Source organism: Microcebus murinus, chromosome 28 (genome assembly GCF_040939455.1).
Source record: "Microcebus murinus isolate Inina chromosome 28, M.murinus_Inina_mat1.0, whole genome shotgun sequence".
Lineage (NCBI taxonomy): Eukaryota > Metazoa > Chordata > Mammalia > Primates > Cheirogaleidae > Microcebus > Microcebus murinus.
The window spans coordinates 7,389,150-7,404,308 of NC_134131.1; the positions used below are offsets into that span (position 1 = coordinate 7,389,150).

A 15,159-nucleotide genomic window follows, 5' to 3' on the forward strand; every position below is an offset into this window, starting at 1 on the left:
GAAGTATGTTATTTCCCTTTAAGGAAAAATCCATATTTAAGAACTGATGCTTCATCTTATTATTTTGGTATTGTGCCTTGATATTCTGTAATATGTTGTGGGGCATCTGATTTAAAAAGAAGTGATTAACCTTGTCTATTGAGTTTTCCACTGAACTCTAACACGGAGATCAGTAGACATTCAATAAATATTTGTGTGTGTTTTAAATAATGGTGGTAATGTCAAGCAAACAAATCACAGAGAATGAGAGAGCTATGTGCTCAAGACTGTACTCTGTTAGCCTGGCCAAAATGAAGTTCTGAGTCCTCACCAGTGATGTTTACTCAGAAGGTAGTAACTCCTGAGATCAGCTTGGCTTTGTGTCTCTCTAGTGGCTCTTTGACCTTGGAAATGTTTTCCTACAGGCACAATATTTTTCCCTGTTGGAATTTTATTTAATATTCTATCTTTGTTTCCACTTTGGAAAACATGCCACGTGAATAATGATGCCTCAGGCAAAAAAAAAAATCGCTCCAGCAGTACAATTTAAACTTAGGACAAATCCTGCCCTCACTTGCATTTGCAAATTGCCAACACAGTCAATAAGAACCGTGCCCACACATGAACTGAGAGAGTCCAGGCCCCAAGGTTAGCAATTATTAAAATTTAAAAGTCCATTTATTCATTTTCGAGATATTTTATTCAATTGCTTCTGAGGCAGAATGGGGAGTTGCCTTTGCTTTTGCAGCTCCGGGTAGTGGCGTCCAACTCTGAGTGTAGCTCACAGCTCTAAATGTCCTCATTGTTCAGCAGGCTAGACGAGAACAAAATGAGACTGTAAGATCAATCTCACAGCCTTCGTGAAGTAGAAATTAGAAGTCAATAGTTCTCTTACCATCAAAGAGAACTTAATTTCAACAGGATTTTTTTTAAGTGGTATTGTGTGAAAATGTTGGAAAATCTCACCATGGTGGGAAAAACATTCAAGTGCTGTATAATTCACATATAGTGCCAAAGCTTGTAATTTTCCTGTAATTCATTTTGGAAACCTAAAATAATTGTTTCTATTTGTTTGTGGAACTGATAAGGCACCAGGGATGGATTTTTGCATTGGAAATAAGCACAGAAGCTTTTCTTCTTACAGTAATTAATTAATAGAGAATAAGTACAAAAACGTTATGGAACAATATGGTAAAATTAAAAACTATATATATTAGGGAGGGGTCCCTAAATTTATGTTGTGTACTAATTTGACAGCTGATGGTAGAAGCATCTTTTGTAAATTAAATAGCAAGCCCCGCCACGTCTCTAAATGAAAGAAAGCAAGAATAATATTTTTAACAGGTCCACCACCACGGCACCACACCCCTCCAATAGGCAGCAATGGGGGAAAACCAGACTGGAGACCCGTGTATGGAATAAGAACTGAGTGAAACCATCGGGAGAGAGGGGAGGGATTGCTTTTAAATTTCTCTTTAGCAGACAAATGAAACAGAGATCCTATCTCTTTTGACCGGAGATGTTGCAAAGGACGAGCAAAGTTTTGGGCTGGTCCCTTGCTCTCCACAAAGAAATAGTCTTAAACCTGTAACTCTCCCTGTCCCACGGGAGTGCGCGAAGGGAGGGAGCACAGGCGTGGGTGAGGGGTGGCGGGCAGAGCGGAGGAGGCGAGGCAGAGCGGAGCAGAGGCGCGAGCCAGCCTCCGGCAGGAGGGCGTGGAGCCGGGTGCAAGCCAGAACAGGTCCAGCCTTCTCGCGGCCGGTGCCAGCAGCGGCGGGAGGGGACAGGCGGGACCTCCGTGGGCAGACCCGGGTGTGGATCAGCGGGGAGCGGCCGGCCAAAAAAAACTCCCCTGGATCCGCCCAGAGCGACTGGACCCCGCCGGTTCCTCTCCGCGCTCCCAGCCAGCTTGGAGAAGTTTCCTTGGAGGGAAGGCGCCGGGCTGGTCGCGTGCGTGCGGGAGGCGACTCAGGTGTGTCCAGGGGCTGGGGAGGGGGATGTCCACTTGCATCTCTCTGGCTAGCCACGGGGCCTCTCCGTGCACGCCCGTTAGCCAACTCTTGGGGCAGGAGGAAGGGTCTGCTCCTGGGAGGAGGGGGTCACCTCATTAAGGAAAGGAAATGGTGCGCAGTCAGGGCTCCACCCTTGTCTAAAGTAGGGGTGCTCCCAGGTCCCTAAGCCTCAACCCGACAGAGATACCCCTTTTCCAAGCCCCGCCTCCAGGTGGCCGGGGCTGGAAGCCGACAGCTCCGGTCGATCTGGTGGAGTAAGCAGGGTCCCTGAATCCCCCGGCTCCCACTCACCCCTGCTGGTCCCTGGTAGGTTGACCCCCCCCCGGCCCCCCCCCCTCCGTCTTTCCTCCAACCTCCCCCTCTCCCACCCTTCCCCACCCTCTGAAGAGGATTCCTGATCCTCCTGCAGAGTCCAGTTCTCTCTCAGCTGCGGGCTCCTCCGAGGTCCGGCTAGTTTGGGGGATCAGTCCTGGCCGCTCCCCACCCCACCCCGCCCCTGCACATCTCTTAGGGCTTGGGGGCTCAGATCTCCCCCCACCTGCACCGCCCCTGTCTTGCTGCTTCCTACTCTGGGGAGAGGGTCCCTCATCCCAGTGGGGTTGCATGCATGTCGCCAGCCTGCAGTGGGGGTTCTGTGGTCCGCAGGGTTGGGGGCCGAGACAACGGGGAGGGGCAGGGGCTGCGCCTCGGTAGACCACCGTGGGGGCGAGAGGGCAGGGGGCCTGGTTGCCATGGCTCCCTTGCAGCCGAGCTGGGGAGCTAGAGATGCCAGTCACGGATGGTCCCTTCTTCCTCTTTGTGCCTCTTTCTCTCTCTCTCCTTTTTTTTTTTTTTTTGAGTGAGAGTGTGCGTGGGGAGGGCGCAGGAGAAAGTGATTAATTTGGAGAGCAGGGATTGGAGCCAGAGGCAGGGGAACGCCAGCCCCTCCATCCCCACTCCCGTGGCTCGCTGCTAGCCGCACATCCTCGGCCAGGGGCAGGGCTGACAATTCCGGCGAAAAACCAGGGGCCGGAGCAGCCGCCGCCGCCGCCGGGGCCCAGGTACCCACGCCCGGGGGCGCGCAGGGTGGGCGGTCGGGATGCCGCCCTGCAAGGTGGGCAGGGAAGGGCTGGGAGACGAGCGGGGGAGGGCAGGTGTGCGTCGGCACCTCGGGATCAGCCCCCAGCGACCGGCGCCTGGCTTCAGCCCCGCCCGTGGGAGCCTCCGAGCAGCCCCCAGAGCCGGCAAGTGGCTGCCCGGCCGCGCGCGTGCGCGATAGCGCGCTCCCGCTGGAACGCGCCGGCGGTGGCGGGGATTTGCGCGTGCGCGCGGAGATGGTCACCTGGTGAGCACCTGGGCTCCTTCTGGGCAGGACCTCCCTGGGCGCCCGCGTGGGTTCCTGTTCCAGCTGCCCCCACCCCGCATGTCTGTGATGCGTGACTTGGAACGAGCCATTTGACTACTCTGTGCCTCAGTTTCCTTTTATAAATGATAAGCATAGTATCAATACCTTCCGTATTGAGTTGTTGCGACAGTGGAATGAGACACGTAGACAGTTCAATCCAGTGTCTAGTGCATAATAAGCACTCACGAGTTAGTTTATTGTTGCTGATGGCATTCCTGTTAATATTAATTAATCCTCGTTTTAATTAGATACGGTGCATTCTCAATTCTCTGCATCTTTATTGAAGGCAAAATTAGGTGTTTTCTAATTTTGGAGAATAATACTCGATTAAATACTAATATTTTTACAGCCCAGTCCAACTCCTATAAAAGTCCCCTTGCAGCGCCCTGGAAGGAGATAAACCGACCAACTGTTGGTCAAGTTGGCTTTTCAGTATATTGATGGAGAGAGAAGCTTAGAAAGCTATTTGGGGAAACTTTGGGTGACAAGAAAATAAAAAAGTTTATTCCACGGTTTTTGTGTGTAAGCCTTTTGTGTTTTCTCTTTCACCTTTGGATGCTGCAGTTGGATTTGCCTTAATTCCAGTCTCTTTGTCACAGGGACTACCCTGGGCTTTCATAATTTAACTTGGTTCTAGAGTTTCCATTTCATGGCCTTAAATGCTACAGTGGATTTACCTGTAGTAATGGCAGAGCACAGTGTATAATCCATTCCTTGCAAGCTCCTGAATATTGTCGGTGAATAAATGAAGATGAATAGTTCTTTCTGGGCAGGTGTGAGTACAGGCTATGGCAGCTCATTAAAATCTCTTTCAGCCTATGTCTGTACCCACTTCAGTGGCGAAGCAGAGGACTAGGATGATTGATATATTTTTTCCAGATTATTATCTGTGTGTCTAGACTAATGGATCTATTGCTCTGAAGAAAAGGCTGTAGATGTTCATTGATACCTCTTGTTCATATAGGTGCTCCAACTTATCTGGCAATGGGCAAACTGGACTTAATCGCAGGTATAACAGGAGTCAATATTGCATAAAATATATTTATTACCTTTAAGTTAATTCATCCCATCAAATGAACTGGTTTTACGCAAGTTAAAAAAAAAATGACTAAAATGCAGGCACGTCTTGCCGGACTTGAAGCAAATAAGGCCAGACAGATGTTACCATCACAAAGATCCTTAATCACTGTTACAAAATAGACCTCACCTAAAAAGTACTTGCTGGATAGAAACCTGATTTATAGTTGCTTCTGATATCTTTGAAGATAGGAGGTTGTTTGACTCAATATGGTTGTGTTTGAAATAATTTAGCCTGATTCACTTTTATGGAAAATTAAATAAGGGTGATGATCAAGACTGATTTAAGATTCTTGGAATTCTTAACTGATAAAGGAAAATTAAGTAATAGCAGGGAGCTAATGGTGTCAGATTTGAAGGAATGATTGGCAGGAAATACTGAGAGTATCAATTCAGGTAGTGGAGTATTGCTTCAAGTTTGGCTTTTGCAAGACAACACTCTCATCATCAAAGTGAATATGTCATCTCTAAAAGGTACCTTAAGGAATTAGTGTGACAGCTTGTCTGAAATTTGTGTGATCATTTACATACTGTTTCCCAGGAGCTTTGGCATTAAATGTTTCATTTATTGGAAATTATTTTGTCCTTTGATTTATGACAGGCAATAGTGCAATAGAGTCTAGCATATTTTAGAAACAAAAATTTAGCTTTTCACCATTTTGTATTTTCCCTAAAAATCTAAGCAGTAATGCATTCAGAAAGCTTAAGTTAGGCCAAAGACAAATGGTAACAGTAGAAAAACATGACAGATCGGGAGGTGTTAAGTCCTGAATTTGGGGACTTAATTGACATGCAAAGGTATAATCAAGCAGATGAACTTATCTCTGTACTAAGGCTCTTTTCAATGATGTACTGTATTATCTCATTCAATCAGTGTTCGTTGTTATTTTTTCAAACCAAGACTGAGAATGCTATATTTTCAATTATGAACATTTTGATTACAGCTTCATTCTAACTAATTCAGTCTGAAGAGAATGCAATTATTATGGTGATTTACATACAATATGCTAAGTTAACACAGCTAATGAGTGAAAGCATAATATTCCTTCTATTCATTCCTGGAAAAATATTGTGCTAAGCATTCTTTCAAAGAAAAGATTACATTATTCGCCAGCCTTTTATGTCTACCTACAAGTAGAATTGGCATTGAGCCATTTTCTCTGCTGTTAAAGTGAAATCTCTCACATTTTGGTAGTCACATGCCTCTGTCCCCACCCCTTGGAGGGGGGGGGACTGGAAACGATTCTCAATTTAATTAGAGATGGTGCTTTCTCCTTTCTGTACATCTTTATTGGAGGAAAGATTCTGTATTTTCCAATTTTGGAGGTTGGTTAACACCTTAAACATTACTAATTACTGCAGTTTATTTTATGTGTGTCGCAATAGTGTAGTTAGTTAATTACAGCTTTCTCATTAGCACCATGTAGAGAATAATGAATTAACACATCCCTTTGATCAAAAGAACATCTAAGTTTATCTTCTGAGAATAAAAGTGTTATTGTGTTACAGAAAGTCACTATAATTTTCCCAAGAAACAAATTGGTTGGAATTCTCTATCACTGGGTTAGGAAGCTTGATGAATGAGTTAGATTGATCACAAACAAGAGAGAGTAGAGCTGTGGTTGCTTGGCAACCTAACATTATTCTGCAATTCCTGGTATATTTATCCAGTAAACTAGAAAATTCTGTTTTGTTAATGAATGTTTTTAGTCAGTGCACAAATAGACCATAACTAATTGAGATTTTATGTGTTGTGGGTAAAAAATGATCCTGCTTACCTTCCCATTGTGTTCAGATAATAAAAATACAAAGAGGCATATTCTGTTTTCAATGTTAAGAATTTTCCCTAAAAATGTTTACTTCATTTTCACATAATTTGTTCCTACCGAAAGAATACAACTTGTATATCTCTGTTTGGAAGTCAAATTATCAGGAGTGTGTGTGTGTGTTTGTGTTTGTGTGTGTGTGTGTGTGTGTATTTATATACATCATTTCAATATGCATCAGTATTAGACTTTAAGATGAGATAAATTCTTCAAAACCCATAGTTTGCTAGTTGAACTGACAGTTCAGTAAATTTAGGGTGGGCATAAATATCCAATTCAAATGATGCTGGGAGATGATAAGAATAATAAATGTATCAAATTTGGCAAATATATAAATATACCCAGTGCTTTGACCAGGGTTTCTTCGTCTGGTTTTCTTATCACATCCTACCTTCTGATGTCTGAGTGTATCTTATTTCTCCTATCGTGGTGGAAGTGGGAGCTCAATGAAGCAATCCATTGCCTGTCTTTTGATCCACCTCTTCCTAACTCCTGGTACTACAATCATACCGTTTTCCTCTACAGCCTGTGAGTTTTAGTGTGCATCATAATTCCCTTCTCAGATTGTAAACCCCTTGAGGGCACCCATTCCATTTCATGCATCTCATAAACCTTTACAGTATCTGTCACAGTGGGAAGCAAACTGGTGTGGTGGTTAAATGCACTGGCCATGTACCCAGGCTGCCAGGGTTCAAAATCTAAGTTTGCCAACTTGTAGTTGTAGCCTTGGCTAAATCATTTTAGACTTTTTAAGACTGATTTCTTCCATAGAAATGGGGATGATAGCAATACCTAGCTCATGTGTTTTACCATGAGCATGATATGGGGCAATCTTTGCAGACAGCTTAGGAGCACTTACTAGGCTCAATAAATCCTGGCTTTTTTATTATAATAGTTATTATCCTTCCATACTATGCTCAGTATGAGCATGGACAAAGATAGAGCAGTGTGTGTGTGTGTGTGTGTGTGTGTGTGTGTGTGTGTGAATCCCTGTGTATGTGAATAGGTGTTAGCTGTGTACAATGGTGCTGCTGTCAAATGGAAAACTGTGGATTCCTACATTAATAATATGCATCTATACTAATAGCGATTATTTCACATATTTGAAAGATTCTATGGGTAGTGGTTCTCAGGCTTGGCTGGAATCAGAATTATCTGGAGTGCTTTCTAAAACTACCAACCTAGGTCAATTCAATCAGAATCTCTGAGGGTGGTGACCAGGCACATGGATTTTTGAAAGCTTTGAGTGAGGTTCTAATGTACTCTTATGTACTGTCAAGATTGAGACCCATCACCTTGGATTTGGATAGGTCTTCTGTAAAATTGTATTGGCCTGAGGCATTGATTCACAGTTACTTTGGTGTCATGAAATGTGGTTAGAAAAGAAAAAAAGCTTTGGCAGACGTCTGAGGTTTTTCTTACTAATCCCTTTGGTTTAAATAGCACTTTATTCTCTGAATATCTCAGATGCGCTTTTCATTTACTGTGTATAATTTCATTTTTCAACCAAACGTCTCTGTGAGGATGGTAGGAAAGAAGTCATTATCCTGATTTTGCAGATGAATGGAGTGAACCACACCGAAATTAAATGATTTGACTAGATGCATACATTTAGAACAGGTCTAGATACCAAGGTTCCTGTGACTTTTGAGTTCTGAATGTTTCTCTGTGTTCCCAGAAGATTTCAAATGAGGGAGGGAGACTTATTGGTTTTGGACTAACTGACTGTGTAAGAAAAAGATGTATAGATGAGAATGTGGGCCTTTTTTGTTATAGTCGTGCAGTATAAAGGAAAACAGATTTTTTTTTTCTTTCTAAAGAAGAGGCATCATACTCTGTTTAGGGTCCGAACCAATGGCCCTTGGATTGACCCCCGCCTGTGTGTGTGTGTGTGTGTGTGTGTGTGTGTGTGTGTAGTTTGGTCCAAAGAGAGTTTAAAACATTTTTAGACAACATCTAAAAACTGAAGTTGTCTTGTAAAAATTCATATATCTACCTTATCTTGAAAGACTTGACATTCTCATAGCATTGGACCTGAATGCCCAGGTGGCAGGGCATGCCATTGGCTGGATCCAAGTGGTGTGTCCCCTTGTGGTCTTAAAGAATTCTCAGTTTTGTGTCTTCTCTGGGTAAAACAGGGCTTCTTCTGACCTTCACTTGGGTCCTTTCATTGATAGATAGATAGATAGATAGATAGATAGATAGATAGATAGATAGATTATACTCCAAAGGTGCAAATGAAGGGCATTTAAAGAAGGGACCACATCTCTTTGGACAGGGTGAAGGGAAACACACAAGGGGTGCTGAAGCATGGAAGGGCCAGTGGGAGGAGGATCTTCCCAGGAGATGAGAGCAGAGGGGGAGGTGGGGAGCTGCCGGGTGGGACCTGTGGCTTTTGGTAGAGGAACATAGCCTCTGTCAAGTCACAAGACACTGTTCTCCTCCTGCCCCGAGATCTCCTGCTGACTCTTCAGAGTGACAGTAAGGGGGCAAGGGAGACTGGTTAGAGGGGCCCATAGAGGGCAGTTCTCCCAGAACAGAGCAGGATGCAGGAAGGCAGAGAGAATGGATCCAAACCTATGGGGTGCATGAGGAATACCCAGCACACCTCGAAAGCTTCAAACGTGTGGACCGTGAGTGATGGGGAAAGGGAAAGCTTGAATTGCCAAAAACAGTGCAAAATAGAGACTCATTAGTTTGTATTCAGGGACATCCTTACCCTTTCCCTTTGTCATCCCTTTGTCCTCCCTTCTTCATCGCCCCAGCTGGGCATGCTCACACCCAGAGGTGCTTTTCAGCTGGGACTTCTAAACCCCAAAGCAAATCTGTCCATTCCCTTGCATTATCTCTGCTTTGCGAGAGCTGACGCAGCAGAGAGAATAACATAAAAGACATAGTCTAGCTTCTATGGTAACGGGCTTGCATTTTTAGCAGAGGTTCCTCCCTGACAAAAGCTTTTGCTGTAAGTGGTGATTCTAATGGAAAGGAGTGCAAGTGCCTGGGAAGTGGAGATGCATCAGATCAGAGCCTGACAGCTGAACGTCCTATAACCTGGACGTCTGAGCCGCTGGAGGGAGTGACCCTCTTCTTTGGGCTAGCTGTATCAGAGTGAGGAGGTCAGAGATGCATTGGTTGCATCCTGATGTGAGGAATTTGTGTTTCCAAGGGCTAAGGGATGTATTTCCCAGAGTAATTGAATGTAAGTGAGTAAAAAAGGAATATGGAGATTTTTGATGACCTGTTACTATTAGAGTTGATTGAAAATTCTGCTTGTTATTACATGGAAGACCTTGCTGAAAAAGAAATGTAAAGTGAAAGAATATCAGCTTATTATGGGATGTCTTACATATTGAGATGTTCAAAAGAAATAACATATCTCATGTGTAAAATGTTGAGGAGACAGATAAATATTGACCTTTTCCAAGGCTCTGACACTGGATCCTGCACTTCTGTCCATTCAGAAGATTGCCTCTGAAGATTTCTGTCTAAAAAAAGACATACTGTCTTTTATTATTTGAGTCTTTATGCTTTTTAGAGAATTTGCCCATATCATCTCATTTGACCTTTTTTTTTTGCCCATATCATCTCATTTGACCTTTTTTTTTTTTTTTTTTTTTTTTTTTTTTTTCCTGAGACAGAGTCTCACTCTGTTGCCCAGGCTAAAGTGCCATGGCGTCAGCCGAGCTCACAGCAACCTCAAACTCTTGGCCTCAAGCAATCCTCCTGCCTCAGCCTCCCGAGTAGCATAGAGACAGGGTCTCGCTCTTGCTCAGGCTGGTCTCGAACTCCTGAGCTCGAAGATATTCATTTAATTTTTTATAACAACATGGTGAACAAAAAGGGACAGGCTGTCAGCCTATTTTATAGATGCAAAAACTGATGCAAGGTCAGTTTAGCTGGCTAGACAGTCATGAAATTAGAACTAAAGCTCAGACTGGGCGAGGTGGCTCACGCCTGTAATCCTAGCACTCTGGGAGGCCGAAGCAGGCGTATTGCTCCAGGTCAGGAGTTCATGACCACCCTGAGCAAGAGTGAGACTCTGCCTCTACTATAAATAGAAAGAAATTAATTGGCCAACTAATATATATAGAAAAAATTAGCCGGGCATGGTGGCGCATGCCTGTAGTCCCAGCTACTCGGGAGGCTGAGGCAGGAGGATTACTTGAGCCCAGGAGATTGAGGTTGCTGTGAGCTAGGCTGACGTCACAGCACTCACTCTAGCCTGGGCCACAAAGCTAGACCTTGTCACAGAAAGAAAAGAATTAAAGCTCAAATAATCCTGAGTTGTAACCCAGTTCAAAGCCTATTGATTTTAGATTTCCTTATTTGAAAGAAAAGAGAAATGTTGTGCAACTGATGGTGAATATTTTTTTTTCAAAAGCAAATCCAGAGTTATTATATAAACTGAGGGCTGTAATGAGTATAGGGGAAATATTGAAAATGTTGCCAGTTATATTTCTAAAGCCGAATGTACCCCTGCGCAAAGATAGGGAGATTCGATTTTTCTAAAGCATTGGCAATTCTAGGCTACTTGTTTTTATGTTTGTTTGTTTGTTTTTGTGTGGGGGGGAGATGTCCCATAGACATTAAGAGTGACTAGTCATTGAAAGAAAAGCTTTTATTGATAACCACTTTGTGCTAGAGACAGGACTAAATCTGTACCAGGCTGACACTTAAATAGCCACCATTTATCATTTATCAAGTGTTTATTATGTGTTTTGCAATCTCCACATCAGTGTCTTGAGGGAAGTACTATTATCATAATACCCTGACTGCTGTAGACATAGAATAGTCCTTGTCCAAGATCACACAATATGGCCTGAAAGTGGCAGAGATAGGACTCAAACAAGTATCTGATTTCCAGCCTCATCAGCACTCCCTTGATTAACAGGATCTTGAACTATGTTCTTCACCATGAACTATGTTCTCTATTGTTCATCCACACCTACCTGTTCTGTGTCCCATTATCTCAGGTAAACTCATGGAAAAGTAGATAGAAAGGAATCCTACAAAGATATTACATGATGATATCTGGCATTTAAAAAGAGGTGGCATTTAAAAAGAGGTTTTAAAATACCTAATGCAAACTATTAATAGTGAGGGGCTGCCCATGTGGGGGACCTATGTGGAGAGGGTCACAGTGTATTCTCTTGAAAAATCAAGTCATGGGACCATTTGGTGACCTGACTCTTCTTATACCAGACCCCAGGCACCACTATATGTAAAAATAAACTTTCACCCTCCCCAAAACCTTTTGCTTGCCCTCATTACTATTCTTGTTTTATTTCTTGGCGGAAATGTTCCAGATGCTCTAGAATATCAATATGCATGGATTTCCCTGATGTTTGAGTATTATATGTGACCAATTGCATTACATGGTTGGCATTTCCACAAAGGTGTGTGTATCTGCTACTTCAGATTAAGATAGAAATAGTTGGCATTGGCAGGTGCTGTATCTCACAGCCTTACTGTTCTGAAAAATGGCTGGAAAATGACATCGATCATATGGATGGCACTATCGTTATTAGCAGCTGCCAATTAAGATTAAGGCTTTGGAGGAAAAAATACAACTCTATTTCAGGCACATTCAATGTATTTGGGAGTTTAAAGAGGTTTTTGATTTCTTAGCTTGGGGTATTTAGAAACAAATGTTAATATATTTTTTTAAATGTGTGTAATATAAATTGCATTTTCAAGTGCTGGGTGGCTCCAAAAGTCTCTGTGTAGCAGAGAGTTTACTTCCTGCTTTGACTAGACAGAGGATTCCTTGGACTATATAGAATGGATTTGCTGTGAGGCTTTTGTTTGACCCATGCCTACTTCTCTGTCATACAGGGCTTAGCTTCTCAAGAAGTACATTTATTTTTGTGTTGTCAATTCAGGGACTTTCTAAGTTCTGTAAAATGAATCTGAGGCACAGCAGAGAATTCATCCATTAGATTAAAATGTAAAGGTGTGGAGAATACTTAAGACTTTATACAATGGCAGGAAATTGAAAACATTGCCCACAATGATAAATAAACAGATAAAAATAATAACAATTATAACATCTATAGACTGTACCTGCATGAATGATGATCTATTTGGGGTTATTTGTTATCATTAACTAATTAGAGACATATACTATTTTCTGCAAAGAAGATCTGATTAAATGGATAAACATAGCCAAAGGGGAAAAAAAAAAGTATTTAAATTTGACCTTGATCTGTTTTGGTTTGTGACCTCTAACAATTCTCAGAAGAGTGAGATTTCAAAGAGTTTGAACAGTCTGCTCTTTCCATATATACAGGTTTCTGCATGTAATTGATTTGGGCTGAATATATTTCGAACACAATTGATTTGCTTGAAATAACATTAAAGGACCAGAATTGAGCAATTCACGTGCAACGCATGTGTGCTTTCTGTGAGTCAAGTTCAAATACATTGGATTTGACCTTAACCACTGTCCCGTCAAAAAAAAAGGGCCAGCAGTCCTCAGAGTGAATGCCATCCAATCGTGTATAAAAACTGATAGGAGTGGTTTGAATTAAAAATCGGTCATCACACACAAAACCTTCTTTTCAAAACTTGGTTCCTACCTTTTATTTTCTTGTTTCACCAGCTGTAAACTTAGGGAAGAAACAGCATTTAACGTTTCTTCCCAGTGGCAGTTAGAGGATTAATGAGCTAATATCTGTAAAGTGCTTTAAAAATAAAGGTGCCAGCTATTATTATTACTAATAAACCATTTTTCTCCAGTGTAATTTTGGATGGCAGCCATTAAAAACCCATTACTGTATTTAACAGTGAAACAATCTGCTGCAGCCTAGTATTTACTGCCTCAATTAAGCATGCATTCTACTTCCTTCACCCCTCCAGGTTTGGATCTGGGGAGGAGGGACAGAAAGGTGTGTGTCATCATTTCCCGAGTTCATTGAAATATTGGGCTTGGGTCGTTGGATTGTCTCTGCAGAAAGCTAGACTATATATCCTCTGTAGGAGATTAGTTGGGCCACACTTTTGTTTCTGGGCATGATGAAGGGAAGGGAAGGCCCAGTTCTAGGCTTTTATTCAAACAGATTTACATTCCAGTTTATTATCTTTGAAAGTTGGATTTCAGTGTCTTTTTGGGTTATTTGATACTGGTATCATGAATGAAAGGGATTTATTTGGGTGGTTTTATGTGTGCATGCAAATGAGTGTCGGGGAAGGTTATGCCCTGTTTATAACTCACTACTGAAACTGAAGGGAAAGCTGGAGTAATTATACAGCTGCCCCCAGTCCACAAATATTAAAAAAATAAAATTGGGGGCCTTTTAATATTAGCAAATTACTGCATTCAATGCACGATGTTAAATACCTTGAGTCCCAGTTTATTTTGACCTGGGTAGATGTCCCAAAATATCAAAGGATACAAGACAGCTTAAATATTTCTCGCCTCTTGCCAAAAGGTGCTCATTTTTCTCTGAAGCTATTGTACTACTGCAAACAAAAGGAAAAAATGTAAAAGAAATCAATGACTGTAATGATACGTATCCCAGATCAGCATCAGCTACCTCTAATATTTAAATCCTAGACTAATATCCACAAGTTGAACAAAAGAGGCCTCACAGCAACCTAAATCTCCATCTCTGCAAAAATTCACTAAAATGTAGTAAGCATTTTATTATGGAAAGACATTCCTCTCTCAGTGAAAATTTACTCTTAATTTAGAACCATTCTAATAAGCATAATTGTCTGTTTTATTTTAGTGGATGACGAAGTATAAACTGCAAGTTGGAACAGATGAGGGAAATAGTGCAGATTCATTCACTCACAAAAGAAGTTACAGCTAATATCTTTTCAGCAAGGCAGGGGGATAGAAAAATTACAAAAATACACTAAAATGCTTATATGGGTGGTCCTGAATCATTAAGAAATTACAAAATAATTTAAAATAAAAAAATAAATTTTGGCATATCACCTATAGGAACACAGATCATGCATCTGAAAGTCATGTGGTACCCCCTCTTTTCTAGTGATATAGCTATTTAAGAATGTTAAATATAATACAAATCCCCAATAGAACCATGAACCTTTTAAAGGGTCTGATTTTAGAAGCAATGCATTAATCATTATCCAAGTTCAATGCTGTTGTTTACAGGTAGGATTTTGTGTTGCCCATTGCAGGTTTGTTTACCACAGAGCGTATTTTTTATTCCTATCAGTTAGGGAGATTGTGCTTTGTAAATACTATCACCATTCCATTGACTTCTACAGTTGCTTTCATGCTATTGCCATCATTTGTTTTGTTTAATTGTGTATGGGGAATTCGCCATATGGTTTAAGACTAAGACCTCAGTAGATATGTGTTTTGCATGTGAGATTCTTGGGGTATCAGAGGGGATATATACAAACTGCTTGTTATTGGAAAGAGAAGTACCTGGAGCCTTGTGTGTAGCCAAGAGGAGAAATGACGAAAAATGATTCTGAAATGTGTCCAGATAACAATTTATATAAAATGTAATATTTGTCTGGGCACAGTGGCTCACGCCTCTCTCTAATCCTAGCACTCTGAGAGGCTGAGGTGGGAGGATTGCTCAAGGTCAGGAGTTCATGACCAAACTGAGCAAGAGTGAGACCCTGTCTCTACTAAAAACATAAAGAAATTAGCTGGCCAACTAAAAATATATAGAAAAAATTAGCTGGGCATTAGCACATGCCTGTAGTCCCAGCTACTCAGGAGGCTGAGGAAGGAGGATCGCTTGAGCCCAGGAGTTTGAGGTTGCTGTGAGCTAGGCTGATGCCACGGCACGCTAGCCCGGGCAACAGAGTGAGACTCTGTCTCAAAAATAAACAAATAAAATGTAATATCTATTGTTTCGTGACAAACTAACCCATAACTCAAACAATAACAATTTTA

At 41.9% G+C, this 15,159-nt stretch overlaps 1 protein-coding gene across 7 annotated transcripts in view; it reads left to right on the forward strand.

Annotated features, from left to right (window-relative positions):
* Positions 1-1,642: 1,642 nt before the first annotated feature.
* The window catches only part of CHL1 (cell adhesion molecule L1 like), a 190,260-nt gene continuing 176,743 nt past the window's right edge, over positions 1,643-15,159 (forward strand). For 5 of the 7 annotated variants that reach the window (XM_075998462.1, XM_075998465.1, XM_075998459.1 and 2 more), the window contains exon 1: positions 1,643-1,951. The gene's annotated coding sequence lies outside the window, so the exon portion shown is untranslated. Of the gene's footprint in view, positions 1,952-2,189; positions 2,298-2,865; positions 3,032-15,159 lie in introns of those variants that run through there. The other 2 variants (XM_075998463.1, XM_075998460.1) reach the window with 2 other exon arrangements.